The sequence below is a fragment of the Myxocyprinus asiaticus genome, chromosome 18, assembly GCF_019703515.2.
Source record: "Myxocyprinus asiaticus isolate MX2 ecotype Aquarium Trade chromosome 18, UBuf_Myxa_2, whole genome shotgun sequence".
Classification (NCBI taxonomy): Eukaryota; Metazoa; Chordata; class Actinopteri; order Cypriniformes; family Catostomidae; genus Myxocyprinus; species Myxocyprinus asiaticus.
In genome coordinates this window covers 9,831,906-9,845,977 of record NC_059361.1, presented here as the reverse complement: position 1 = coordinate 9,845,977, position 14,072 = coordinate 9,831,906, and the positions used below count along the sequence as shown (strand labels likewise).

Below are 14,072 nucleotides of genomic sequence, written 5' to 3'. Positions count from 1 at the left end.
TCTTCTGCAGAACACAAATTAAGATTTTTAGAAGAATATTTTAGCTCTGTAGGCCAAATTTTTGATGCTCCAAAAAGCACATAAAGGCAGCATAAAAGTAATCCATAAGACTCCAGTGGTTTAACCCATATCTTCAGAAGTGATATGATAGGTGTGGGTGAGAAACAGATCAATATTTGTCATTTTTCTCTAGACAGCAGGGGGTGATATGCAGAGAAGTATGTGAATCAACAAAAACACAAGAATAAGAATGTGAAGGTGATCTGTTTCTATCCACACCTATCACATCGCTTCTGAAGATAATGATTTAACCACTGGCATCTTATGGATTACTTTTATGATGACTTATGTGATTTTGTTTTAGCTTTAAAATGTTGCCACCCATTCACTTGCATTGTATGGACCAAAAGAGCTGAGAAATTCTTCTAAAAATCTTAATTTGAGTTCAGCAGATGAAAGAAAGACATACACATCTGGGGTGGCATGTGGGTGAGTAAATAATGAGAACTGTAATTTTTGGGTAAACTATCCCTTTAAGGGCTCTTGTCAGATCTGGATGAATTTGTCAATAAGAGAGGTTTGAAAACATTTCTAATAATTATTACAGTGAAAACGTGAAAATGTCCCACAAGGACATAATGCTGAAATATAAACCAAAGCAAGATCATGTTTTATTAATGCCTACTTTTGCTATTTCACAGCTTTTAAAGTCCTGTGTGGATTCTTATTTCAGTATAGTTACAGTTTTCAGTGTCGAAAAATGTATAAATTACTTTTTGACAAATCATTACTTGATTAAAATAACATAATAACATATAGAGAGGCAAAACATATAGATACATTTTAAAATGTACTCTTTATTTGATCAAATGTGTTTACTCTTTATATTAACACACAGTATATATTAAAAATGACAAACAGAAAGAAGATTTATTGTATTAATATATTATGTAGCATCTGGACCAATCAGACACACAATTATTCATTATTTAATGAATAATCCAACAGACGTCTCAAGACAGTAACAAGCAAAGGTCCAAGTAGGCCCAAGCAGACTCCGAGATGTCTGCTCTCCCACTAATCATTATCTGCTCTTACTCCCCCTTTGCTGACACTGGTCCAGCAACTAGTGGACCTCAGAGACATTCCAGGTGGGGGAAGGTAGACACAGGCAAAAGCAAAGGAATGTGGGAAGAAGTAACTCACTCCATTCCCCCATAGGAAAGACACATAAAGCCCATAAAACAGACTTTTCTTCATTCATTTATAGACAAACTGTTCTATAAATGAACATGCATATCCTCAGGACATTGTGTGTATGATTATTACTGTCTTGTATAGTGTCTTTTGTACTGTATACCGTTTTATGCATGCTTTATGACAGAACCACTAGATAATGTAAAATTATTGGTATCATGCTTCCTATCAAATTAATCCTTGTGTGATGCCCTAAACATTGGAGTATAGCACCCCCTTATAGCATGCATTGTATGCTTGTTATATTAATCAGAGCATAAAGGGGTACAAACTGCTAGCTTACTCCAATCATGCAAATGAGTCAGCTTCCAAACAAAGGAACTTTTCCTGTAGGAAAATTGCACCTTTCTCATTGGTCAAGCCAAACTCGAGAGGAGTGACCTCCCTCAGGAGTTAAAGGGCACTGTCGGAGTGACCTCTCCTTCTCTCTCTCTTCCCTCTTCTCTTTCTCCCTTCTGCTCATGGTTCTGCTGCTCGTGTGGGACCGGAAACACCCGGTCCGACCATGAGGTCGCGGGCCGGCAGGCCTCAACACATCAAGCCATGTGTAACTTCCTCGACCATAACGGAGTCAAACTAACACCACAAGTTCATCATAATTTCTTCATTAACACAGAAGAAATTGATTGCAACTTCAACACCATCGACTCAAGGAACCATCAAGACTTTCTCCTGAGACTGCATCCGGGCACTCACTCAACAACCAAGGCATTGCAAGTATCGTACAATTAACTAACTAAACAGAGGTTTAGAATAAGCTGTGAACACCTTTGTTAACAAAGGTGCTTTGAAGTAAGAAACTGATGGTTCTTTCAGATGGTTAAATGACTCTTTTCATAGCTTCATTCCCCTGTTCTGTTCCGGTTTCATTCACTTTCACTTTTCCATTTCCCATGTATGCGTGATTTGTGTGTATGTGTTTGTTTAGGTTAGTTATGTGTTCGTGATTTCATTAAATAAAGCTTTTGTGTACATTTTTGCGAGTTGATTCTGGTCTGCTTGTAAATCAACGTCAATTTAACGATTTGATCACAGCTAAATGCTAAGAAAGAGTTATTTTTCTGTGGCCATGAAAAATATCCTTTCTGAGAGTTGATAGACAATCAATACTGAGTGTTCACTGGATGAACAGATTAATTGATTGTAATGTTCATTCAGCTACATCAAGTTAATTCTATTAACTGATCCAAATGTTTATAATTAATTATAATGAGTTATGATTAATTATTCATATTTCCTTTTAAAGATAATTTGACTGTGGTATATTTTGATAAATAATCTCATCCCTGTTTTTAAAAGATGTCACTTCAAAGCTGTACCTAAATATGTGTAATATTATTTTCAATAAGCCATGAGAATAGTATTACTCCAATAAGAGAATTAATCATAATTCCCTTATTAAAGCTAATTCCTTACAATAGAAATTGTGAGTGGATACAACGAGACATTGTATTATGATTTTAATGGTGGAGAATTTTATTCAGACAAATAATCTAGTTATTTGTCATTTATCTAATTTATAATGGTTGTTGAACACGACTAATTCCATTATAAATTCCCTTGCATAATAATGTAGAATAAGGACAGTTTAATTTAATTCCTAGTTCACACATACTGTTTCCCTACATATAATGGTGGAGGTATGCGGGCACTTTAAACCATCCCGTGTACATTTATACTACCAAATTCGCTACATATAATGGTGGGAGAATGCGTGCAAAGATCTAAATTAGTTATCTGATGTAATTTGCTACAATTATTTAATAAGAATAACAAGTAAGGCCCAAGTATTTAAAAATGTCATATGTGACGTTGTTTCTGCGACAGCCCCAGAGCTCCGACACTCTGTGTATACGTCAGCATCTGAATTCACTCATTTTGTTCACTCACTGCTGAGATATAGTGGACTAACTAACATTCGCTATATAGGAAATAGTGAATGAGTGAACGATTTCGGACACAGCCAGTCTCTCTTCGCCATATGATTGCCTCGCGCCCGCACATCTCTCACGCGCTGTGCACGTGCAGAAATTCTGTCTGTTTGCGCTCCAGTTGTCAGTTACGCAAATGGCAGAGCAAAAGGTGTTTATTTACACTTAACTTGGATGTTTACATGGATTTATAGTTAATCCGCCTGAAGTAGCTGCGATAGTTTCCAGTACACCCGCAAGGACGCGGGGTAAATGCGTAAATACTGCTCATGACATGCGGGACATGGGACAAAGCGCACTGATATATTGCTGCACTGATTTAAAAATGTACACGTAAAAACTGATGTCATAAGAGCCCAGTTACGTTATCACCCTGAAAATGACCATCTCATTACACAGAAAAGCATGCGTTAGGATTAGAGCCAAAATTGGCCTCAGCGTGCTGCCTTAAATTGGAGCTGTGATTTTAATCTTGAAATATCAGCTTGTCTTGGTGTTATATGAAGGCATTGCAGGAAGAAACTATTATTTTTTTCAGTGTGCGGAGCGAAGAAAGTGTTTAACTTTGAAGAGTGGCAGTCTGTGACAGCAGCTCAGCACGTGCAGCTGTGTGAACTTCCGCTCTAGTAAAATTCCCATTCAATAATCTCTCAATAAATTACACATTAATTAAAATTAAACCCAGTAATGTAACGACAGGAACGCCACCCATTGTAAAGAAGTAAAAGTAAAAAAAATTCATTCAAAATTTACTTGAGTGAGAGTAAAAAGTACCCACTTTTAAACCTACTCTAAAAGTAATTTTCTTTCCAAAAAGTTGCTCAAGTAAATGTAACGGAGTAAATGTAGCGCATTACTACCCACCTCTGCCTACATGCCACATGCTCAGATGTAGTCTAAAGGCAAACCTTTCAGAATTAATTAAACAGAAACCACTTTATAAAGGCCTGTCTTATCAAAGAGCTAGACTTGCTTTTTTAAAGAGAGTTTGTTTCTTAAAAAGGTCAGCAGAGAGCACAAAAAGAGATATATGAGCATTATACAGAGCAAACAACTGTAAACCAGATAGAATCATAGTACACACAGATAAACACACACTCATGGTAAAGACAGCAGTTCAGTTCAGGCCAGGGGAAGAGAACTGTAGCTCACAATCAGCATGATGAGCATGTATAATTATGCCAAACACCCTAACAGACAGGCAGAGGAGACACATAAATCCACTCCCACACAACCTACACAGCTCATGTTCAACACAGCTCTTCCTTTTATCTGTATCTCTGAGAAGTGCGGTTTACTCTCTGTTCACTCTCCACAGATTCTCTTATCTGCCATCACTGTTAATCAATACATCAGCTGATACCACACAACACACATACACACAAGTAGGATGTGCTTTTGTTATGGTCTAGACATCATCAGGGTGTGGCTTGTGTTTGGTCTGGACATGGGCACTGTTTAGAACAGCGTACCACCATAGTACTTGGAGTAAAAATGTAAAATAACCATATTTATTCCTGAGAAAATAACTGGATGCCAATCACTCAGTTAAACATGCAATGTAGTGAGATCATGTGACAACAATGAAGCATACTGCTGTTTTGTAATGTTTATTATTGCAGACTGCATACTATTTCACATAATATAAAAAAAATATTAGGCAGTAAACATATACTGTGTAGTATGCAGTAAGCAGTTTGCTAGTATTACATTTTAAACATAGCCATGGTCAAGGTGTGAACTGGGCATGGTTTGGGCATGGCCTGAGTGTATTTTTGGGTGACATGGTAAGGCAACTGGTTGTTGGACATATTTTCAGATAACAATAGTTGAGGAAAAAAATAGAAAATATAAAAAAAGATTATATACAGTGCATCCAGAAAGTATTCACAGCACTTCACTTTTTCCACATTTTGTTATGTTACAGCCTTATTCCAAAATGGATTAAATTCATTATTTTCCTCAAAATTCTACAAACAATACCCCATAATGACAACGTGAAAGAAGTTTGTTTGAAATCTTTGCAAATTTATTAAAAATAAAAAACGAAAAAAAATCACATGTACATAAGTATTCACAGCCTTTGCCATGACACTCAAAATTGAGCTCAGGTGCATCCTGTTTCCACTGATCATCCTTGAGATGTTTCTACAACTTGAATCCACCTGTGGTAAATTCAGTTGATTGGACATGATTTGGAAAGGCACACACCAGAACACAAACCAAGCCATGAAGTCCAAGGAACTGTCTGTAGACCTCCGAGACAGCATTGTATCGAGGCACAGATCTGGGGAAGGGTACAGAAAACTTTCTGCAGCATTGAAGGTCCCAATGAGCACAGTGGCCTCCATCATCCATAAATGGAAGACGTTTGGAACCACAAGGACTCTTCCTAGAGCTTGCCGCCTGGTCAAACTGAGTGATCGGGGGAGAAGATCCTTAGTCAGGGAGGTGACCAAGAACCCGATGGTCACTCTGACAGAGCTCCAGCATTTCTCTGTGGAGAGAGGAGAACCTTCCAGAAGAACAACCATCTCTGCAGCACTCCACCAATCAGGCCTGTATGGTAGAGTGGCCAGACGGAAGCCACTCCTCAGTAAAAGGCACATGACAGCCTGCCTGGAGTTTGCCAAAAGGCACCTGAAGGACTCTCAGACCATGAGAAACAAAGATTGAACTCTTTGGCCTGAATGGCAAGCGCCATGCCTGGAGAAAACCAGGCACCCCTCATCACCTGGTCAATACCATCCCTACAGTGAAGCATGGTGGTGGCATCATCATGCTGTGGGGATGGTTTTTCAGTGGCAGGAACTGGGAGACTAGTCAGGATCGAGGGAAAGATGAATGCAGCAATGTACAGAGACATCCTTGATGAAAACCTGCTCCAGAGCGCTCTGGACCTCAGACTGGGGTGAAGGTTCATCTTCCAACAGGACAACGACCCCAAGCACACAGCCAAGATAACAAAGGAGTGGCTCCAGGACAACTCTGTGAATGTCCTTGAGTGGCCCAGCCAGAGCCCAGACTTGAACCCGATTGAACATCTCTGGAGAGATCTGAAAATGTCTGTGCACCGACGCTCCCCATCTAACCTGATGGAGCTTGAGAGGTCCTGCAAAGAAGAATGGGAGAAACTGCCCAAAAATAGGTGTGCCAAGCTTGTAGCATCATACTCAAATAGACTTGAGGCTGTAATTGGTGCCAAGGGTGCTTCAACAAAGTATTGAGCAAAGGCTGTGAATACTTATGTACATGTGATTTTCTTTTTTTTTTTTTTTTTTTTTTTTATAAATTTGCAAAGATTTCAAACAAACTTCTTTCACGTTGTCATTATGGGGTATTGTTTGTAGAATTTTGAGGAAAATAATTTAATCCATTTTGGAATAAGGCTGTAACATAACAAAATGTGGAAAAAGTGAAGCGCTGTGAATACTTTCTGGATGCACTGTGTATACATAAAAGAAAAAAAAGGCAGAGTAAACCACTGAAATTATCAGTAAAAAGAAAAAAAACCTGAATAAACTACCAAAACATGAGCAATAAAAACCATGAAACAAATGGAACTGATGAAAACTCACCCAAATTGTCACAGGTAGTGATGGGTGCTTTTGCAACGCAACTGCATGAAGCTTCTAAACTTTTACAGACCAGGGGCCTCATGTATAAAACTCTGCTTAGATTTCTTCCTAAAAGTGTGCGTAAGTACAAAAGTCAGATTTCGCGTATGCACAAAAAAAAATTAGATTTATAAAACCGTACGTATGCCGGAACCTGCGCATAGTTCCCTTAATAAATCCCAGCTAGCGGAAGATTGTGCGTACATGCACATGATTCATTCACCACCCCGTCTCCTCTCCAAAATAACCATATTTGGAGTGTACAACGCCTGTTTTTACTATGCATATCCTTATCTGCATACAATTACCATATGCATTTCACCATCCAGACACATGATTACTGCATTTAACGGTAAGAGAAACTGTATTATAAGAAATAAGACTGTAAATGCCACATATAAGTTTAGATACTGCACCGTGAAGAAACATCCTTTATTAAGATATGAACTTATTTTCAGAGAATATATCTTGAATATCCCTTGGCAAAGTGTTTTTATCTTTGCAGACATAAAGCAATTTTGCTTCTCAGAAAACCTTTTAAATCATTTTAAGGGTGTTTTTATTGAGAAGTTAAATATTTATTACTGGAAACAAAACGAAAATTATTAAAATTCTTTGTGCAGCATTTGTCTGATATCATCGCATTACTAAGATTTTATATTTGACTGGTATTTTATATTCAAAAAACAGCTGAACGGCAAATGTACTTTTCATAATGTTTTTATTAGACTAGAACTGGGGTTTCATTGCGATGAGGGTCAGGATGAAGTGGAGCAGGCAGCACATTTGATGCGCATTTGATGTGCATTGCTGTACCTGTTTGCAGCTGTACAATACTGTTTCTGATTAGACATGTCTCTCCAATGGTCCGTTCGACTACTGAATGTGGCCAGCAATGCCTGTCTTATAGCTACTGTCCATTTTACTGAGCCATTTAACATCAGTCAGAGTCAAGTGTGCATCGCATTACAGATAATCTTTATTCAAAAGGCTGTACTTTTCTCAGTACATGATTGTAATAGAACAGAAAATATGTCAAATTTAAAAATCTTCGCTGTCATTTTTAATTAGGCCTACTCTGTATGTTCCTTCTATGATGAACGCAGCGCATCCCAAACCAATATTTCCCTTTTACAGCTTATATTTGAATGCCTTTTCAATTAGTTACATAAAAATAATATAGGCGACTATTGGCTTGATAACGATTACTTCTGTTTCAAGTGCTTAACTACATACTTTTTTATTCTAAATGTAAATGAAATGAAAATCAGAGTTTATAATCAGTCTGTTCGGTTCATTATTTGTCCAGCTGGAGTCGCCAATTAATACATACCAGTTAAAGAGTGCGTACGCACAGTCAGGAGTGTCCGGACGGTGCGCACATATTTACGGCAAGTTTATTTTTTATAAATCCCAATTTGTGGGAAATTGCTTACCACATTTCAATGCCCATTCCGTGCGTATGCAACGTTTATACATGAGGCCCCATTTGTTTTGAACCAGTGCTTCAGTTTCAGTGAATCAAGCTGGCCAAGTTACTTGATTTCAGCAAACAGGGCTTTGTTACGTCATACTGTTTCGATACATTTAAAAATGTTTTGCGGTTGGACGCTAGGGGGCATTGATCCCACAGTGAAACCCTGAATCAGTTGTAACTGATCTCGGGTAAGTTTAGCAAAAATGTTGGTCCATTAAATCAGACTGATCAGACTGATTCAAACAAACAGATCTTAAAGAGATCTATTTGGCTTTGTTCAAACTGCCACTAAAAAACAGATTTTTGGCATATCCAGATTGTATCCAGATGAGTTTTTGATAGGACAGCAAAAAACCACATGAAATCTGAAATCTGAACCACATCGGGAGGTGGTTTCAAATGCGACTGAAATCTGATTTTTTCAGATGTGTCTCAGTCCGGACGCCCTGGCTGCTCAAATTGGATTTCAAATGGTCTTTTGCGCCACTCTTAACGCGACACACAACGATGACTGATCGGTGCGCAGGAATGAACATCACAATATTTACCTGAGTTTTTCTTGTGCGACGGAGGAGTTCTGCACCGCGACTGGACAGGGCACTTATTTGGAGAGCGAGATGATGCACCTCCATTTTTCCCGCATCTGTTTTGAAAGCATCGTCACGTGGGTACGCCTACGTCATTACCAAAGCAACCCATGCAGATAGGTTGGTTATGTCTGAACACGCAAATCTGATTTGATCACTTGCAATTAATAGTGTGGACAGTCTGCCTGAAAAGATCTGATTTGAGAAAAATCCGATTTGCCTGCAGTCTGAACACAGCCTTTGTCTTACAAAAGTGAATCTTGAATCATACTTGATAACGCCTACACAATTTCGTGCTGTTATATATGCTGCATAGCTAGTGGTTAATGCATTCAGTTCAATTGTTTCGAAGTTTCGGAAAGCTTTGTTTCTCCCATCACTAATCACAGGTGTATAATCCATACTCATACACTAATAGATCACAGCAGTGCCCGCCCACTTTTTAGCCATCTGGGTTCCGAAAGTATTTTTTCCATTCAGTTTTTCCATATGCTTTTCATAAAATCCTTTATAAAAAGGTTGTAAGCCATGAACCAAACCAACCAGCTCCGAGGTGAATCACAACATTACAAACTTTGATTTTAAAAAACAAAGTACTTGAAAATCAGACAAAAAGACAAAGGTACAAGACTTCCTCCATCTTTTATGAGGGCACAAACTACAATCCCATGAAGCATTGCAAATTACGAAATACATAAAACTATTAATTTTAGGTTTTCAGTTATAAGTACTGTATATAAACAATCTATTTTAAGGTTATTGCAGAATATTCTGATATATACAGTATATGTAGTTTGAGGGTGCAGGGAGACCGAATTGATTCCGTCATTCACAGTGCATCACTGAAGTGGGCGGTCGCTGCAGGACTTGTTTGGCAGCCTTTGTTGGCCATGGTTTTCTGATTGGTGGATCTGTCTCTGCTGTGCCATGGGTAGTGTAGTTGTTCACCAGGAATTTCTCTATTAAACAACATTTGTAAACAATGAAGTTGAAATAATGCACACTATGGCTTCAAATAAGGCATATACCAACGATGAACAAACAGAGCGCACAGTAGGTCTGTCTTTAATGGTTAATAAGTTATTACTGAAAATCAGTTCGTCTATGAAAAACATTAATGGAATTTTTACTTCTGGAACCAGACTGTGCACTCTATTGACAAACAGGAAACAGATGGAAACAAACAGGAAAGGGAAACGTAGACAAGAACTTTCAAAATAAAAGACAAAACAGAAGCCCAACAAAACTGTCAGAAGGGCCAGAGAGTTTTCTTATATGCATTCAGAACTCTGAAATAACGACATTAGTCTCAGAGAATAGATCTGCTGTATGTGTGTTTTGATAATGTTCTATTTAGTGATTTCTCAAGAGATGTTCTCATTATGAGCTATCTATTTTTCAAAAAGCCATTAAACCCCATTCACAGATTTGTGTTTACATAGATGCTGATCAAATCATAATAATGTGATTTGTCTCTACTCTTACAAATTGAGGTAATTGGCTCCAGATGTCAGGGAAACAGTCTCACAAATTTTCACTCATAAGCTGCCACATATATACAACTGTCCTAATATTGTCTTTAAAGATTTGCTGTTTTCTGGCATGTTGTCTTTATTTAAAAGGAAAATCAAGGGTGTTTAGGACAGCTTCAAATGACAGGAGTGTTTTATTTGAGGAGGTTGTAATGTGAAGTGACAAGGTTTTAGTGTAGTAGTTTTGATTTGTTGCTATGTTCATTTTGAAGTGTGAAACCCTGTAATTCTGATCTTATTTGATTATTCCTGTCGCTTATAAACTTTGACAGCTTTTGAAGTCTTAAAGCTCACTCTGCCAAAGTATGTATTACAGTATTAATTGCATCCATGTTCTTTATTTCTGTTCACACAGCAGCAGAATTCAGTTGTCAGTCAAATTTGAGACTTTCCGGTGTTATGGAAGTCACTATCACTATGGCATAGCTATGGCATATGGCTTACAGGCAGAGATATCCTGATATTAAAAAAGGGACTTGACCTTTGTGTTCCTTGTCGCATTTGGCTTGCTTACTGGGGGCCTACTTTTAAAGGCATGATTTTGATGATGTTCTTCAATGAAACTGCTTAAAGGGATACTTCACCTGAAAAGGAAAATGTTCTCATCATTTACTCACCCTCATGCCATCCCAGATGTGTATGACTTTCTTCTGATAAACACAAATATTTTAGAAGAATATCTCAGCTCTGTAGGTCCATACATTGCAAGTGAATGGTGACTAGAACTTTGAAGCTTCAAAAAAAGCATATAAAGGCAGCATAAAAGTAATCCGTCCATAAACGTAGTACTTTTTTACTATAAATATCCACTTTCTCTTCCATATTCTTCTTCTTTTGTTTTTGGCGACATTCTTCATGCATATCGCCACCTACTGGGCAGGAAGGAGAATATAGAGCAAAAAAGGACTTAAATATTGATCTGTTTCTCACCCACACCTATCATATCGCTTCAGAAGATATAGATTTAACGACTGGAGTCTTATGGATTACTTTTATGCTGCCTTTATGTCCTTTTTGGAGCTTTAAAGTTTTGGTCAGCATTCACTTGCATTGTATGGATCTATAGAGCTGAAATATTCTTCTTAAAATCTTTGTTTGTGTTCAGTAGAATAAAGAAAGTCATACACATCTGGGATGGCATGAAACTGAGTAAATGATATGAGAATTTTCATTTTGGGGTGAACTATCCCTTTAACAAGGACTTTAAGACATTACAGACACTACAGCATCATTTTCTGTAAAGCTGCTTGGAAATAATGTGTATTGGGAAAGACACTATACAAAATAAAATTCAACCGACTTGACTTTGGTTATTTGTTCATACATACAGTATTCAAACAGCTACTATGAGCTGCTGTATAAATAGAATATTTCAAGACTTACACCTGTTTGTAAATATGCTTGTCAATCCCAAACACTGACTGAGGTTATATTTAAACATATTTAACTGCATTTTTGGTATTTTCCAAAAATAAAGTTAAGTAAAAGGATAAAAAAGAAAACAGAATAATTCTCCCCCATGGGTGCTGGACTGAATTTCACTATCTGGACAAATTGACGGTCACAGGAGGATAATTCGTCCTATGAAAGAACAGTGTGGCCTCTGAGCACGCTCACTAATGTGTTTAGTCTGATATGTGACTCCTGGCATCGCTGTGGTTACCAATGAGGTAATGCTGAGCAGACGACCTCGTCTTAGAGCCCTGATGAAGATTCTCACTAAATCAACCAATAAACATCATCTTGATCTGCAGTCACACAGATCAATAATAAACACCAACTACACTGATCTAAGTAATTTGAACAATGTATGAAGTATCTCAGTTAATACAGAAACATGTTACACATTCCAATCCAGCACAGACTCAAACAAGGTCAGAACATGATCCAGTGCTTAATTCAGAACGTTAAATGAGACCAGAATAAAAAGAAGATAGACATTTACTCACCATCATTGTTCCAAGCATGTATAACTTCTTTTCTACCGTGGAACACAAAAGGAAATGTTAGGCTAAATGCTAGCCTAAGTTACCATTCACTTTCATTAAAAGGAAAAAGGAAGCAATGAAAACGAATGGTGACTGACACTAACATACTGCCTAACATCTCCATTTGTGTTTCACAGAAGAAAAAAATTATATGGATTCAACATAAGGGTGAGTAAATAATGAATTTAAATTTAACTCTATCTTTAAAAAGTCACTTCTTTTTCAAGCTGCTGTGTTCTCCTGAAGCTCTGAACATGGTGATGATTACCCAAGAGATTAATCAGGACTGCAAACACATGATCAGTCTAGCGAAGAGAAAGACAGTTTCCTCTCAAACGCGAGTCTTTCCTTTCACTTTCTCCGTCACATTATCTCCCTGCAGGTTTGCATAGTTGTCGCTCTCCTGAGAGGAGCACACAGGAGCAGAACATCAGGGAGATGTATTATGCTCATTCTATGCATAATACATATGCCCAGGGCTTGATATTAAGTTTTTGGCTCACCGGCCACTGTGGCAAGTATTGTTCCGAAGCCATTAGCCACTCATTTACACTAGGCAAAATCTCCTGCACCGGAAATAATTAAAGGTAGCTGGAGACTTTAAATGCAAGCGTATGTTTGGACATTTTATTTGAACGAGAATGATATCAGTTTAGCAGGACACAGGCCTAATGATTTAATTCATCTGCTGGAATATCTGAAAGCAAACATGACCAGTCAAAACAGGAGTAGGATTGAACAGGAGGGAAACTTGGTCAATCATTTGTTTATAATTCATGGAAGTCAAGACTTTATTCCCCTTCATTCAAAATTGTACAACTAAACCACAACTACAAAGAGTTGTGATAAAAAAGTCTAATAGATTCACCCTTGTAGATTTAATATGAATCTGTAACATTTCTGTCATATCACCAGTTAGTGGTACAACAGTAAAAAAACAATTGGTAACATTTAGTAAGGGTGATGATGTGTGGATTGAAAAGTCTTGTAATTTATGTTGGTACATGCCAGAGTGTTTTTTCCCCCTTTTCCTTGTCAGTGCTGTTTATATGACTTCCTTCAATGTAAATGTAGTAGTTACAATCTACAAAGTTAACGTAGAAATATACAAAAGTTAATGTAGAACAATCTGTGTACATTTTCTGATGGGTTGCAGAAGTTTTGTGATCTGCAGCACAATATTGAGGGAAGCCTGGTTAATTCTAGCATGGGATCAGCTCTATCCAATCTCTGGAGCACGCTTAATGGTAAAGTGTGGATAATATGGGAAGCTCGGTTGACGCGCACCCTCCAGAGGTACAGTAGGATAGCACTGAGCGGTTCACTCGTAAGAGAGGGTCTGTTATGGCTCCCGGCAAATTCACGCAGAAACCAGGCTTTAATCGCACCGTGCAAAAGATGCATCTGCGTTTCAGAAGAGAAGAATATTTAGTGCTTATAAAGCACTGAACGCAATACGTATATAATTTAATTTAATTATCAGTGCAGGAAAATTCTTCAAAATGTCAACCACCAAAGTGGCTATTAAGAGTGAAGGAGTTCCCATCACTGCCAATTTCTACCCACATTTGGCATAATGTCAAGCCCTGCATCTCCCATATGCACAGGAAGAGAACAGCACTTCATTACTAGCATCTAAAGAGAGAAAATAAGTTCGCACCGCAATCCAGTTGTTCTTGTAAG

The 14,072-nt window shown here is 37.8% G+C and overlaps 1 protein-coding gene across 1 annotated transcript in view; it reads right to left on the bottom strand.

The window, feature by feature from the left end:
* The window catches only part of celf6 (CUGBP Elav-like family member 6), a 186,641-nt gene that overhangs the window by 163,648 nt on the left and 8,921 nt on the right, over window positions 1-14,072 (bottom strand). The window lies entirely within an intron of this gene.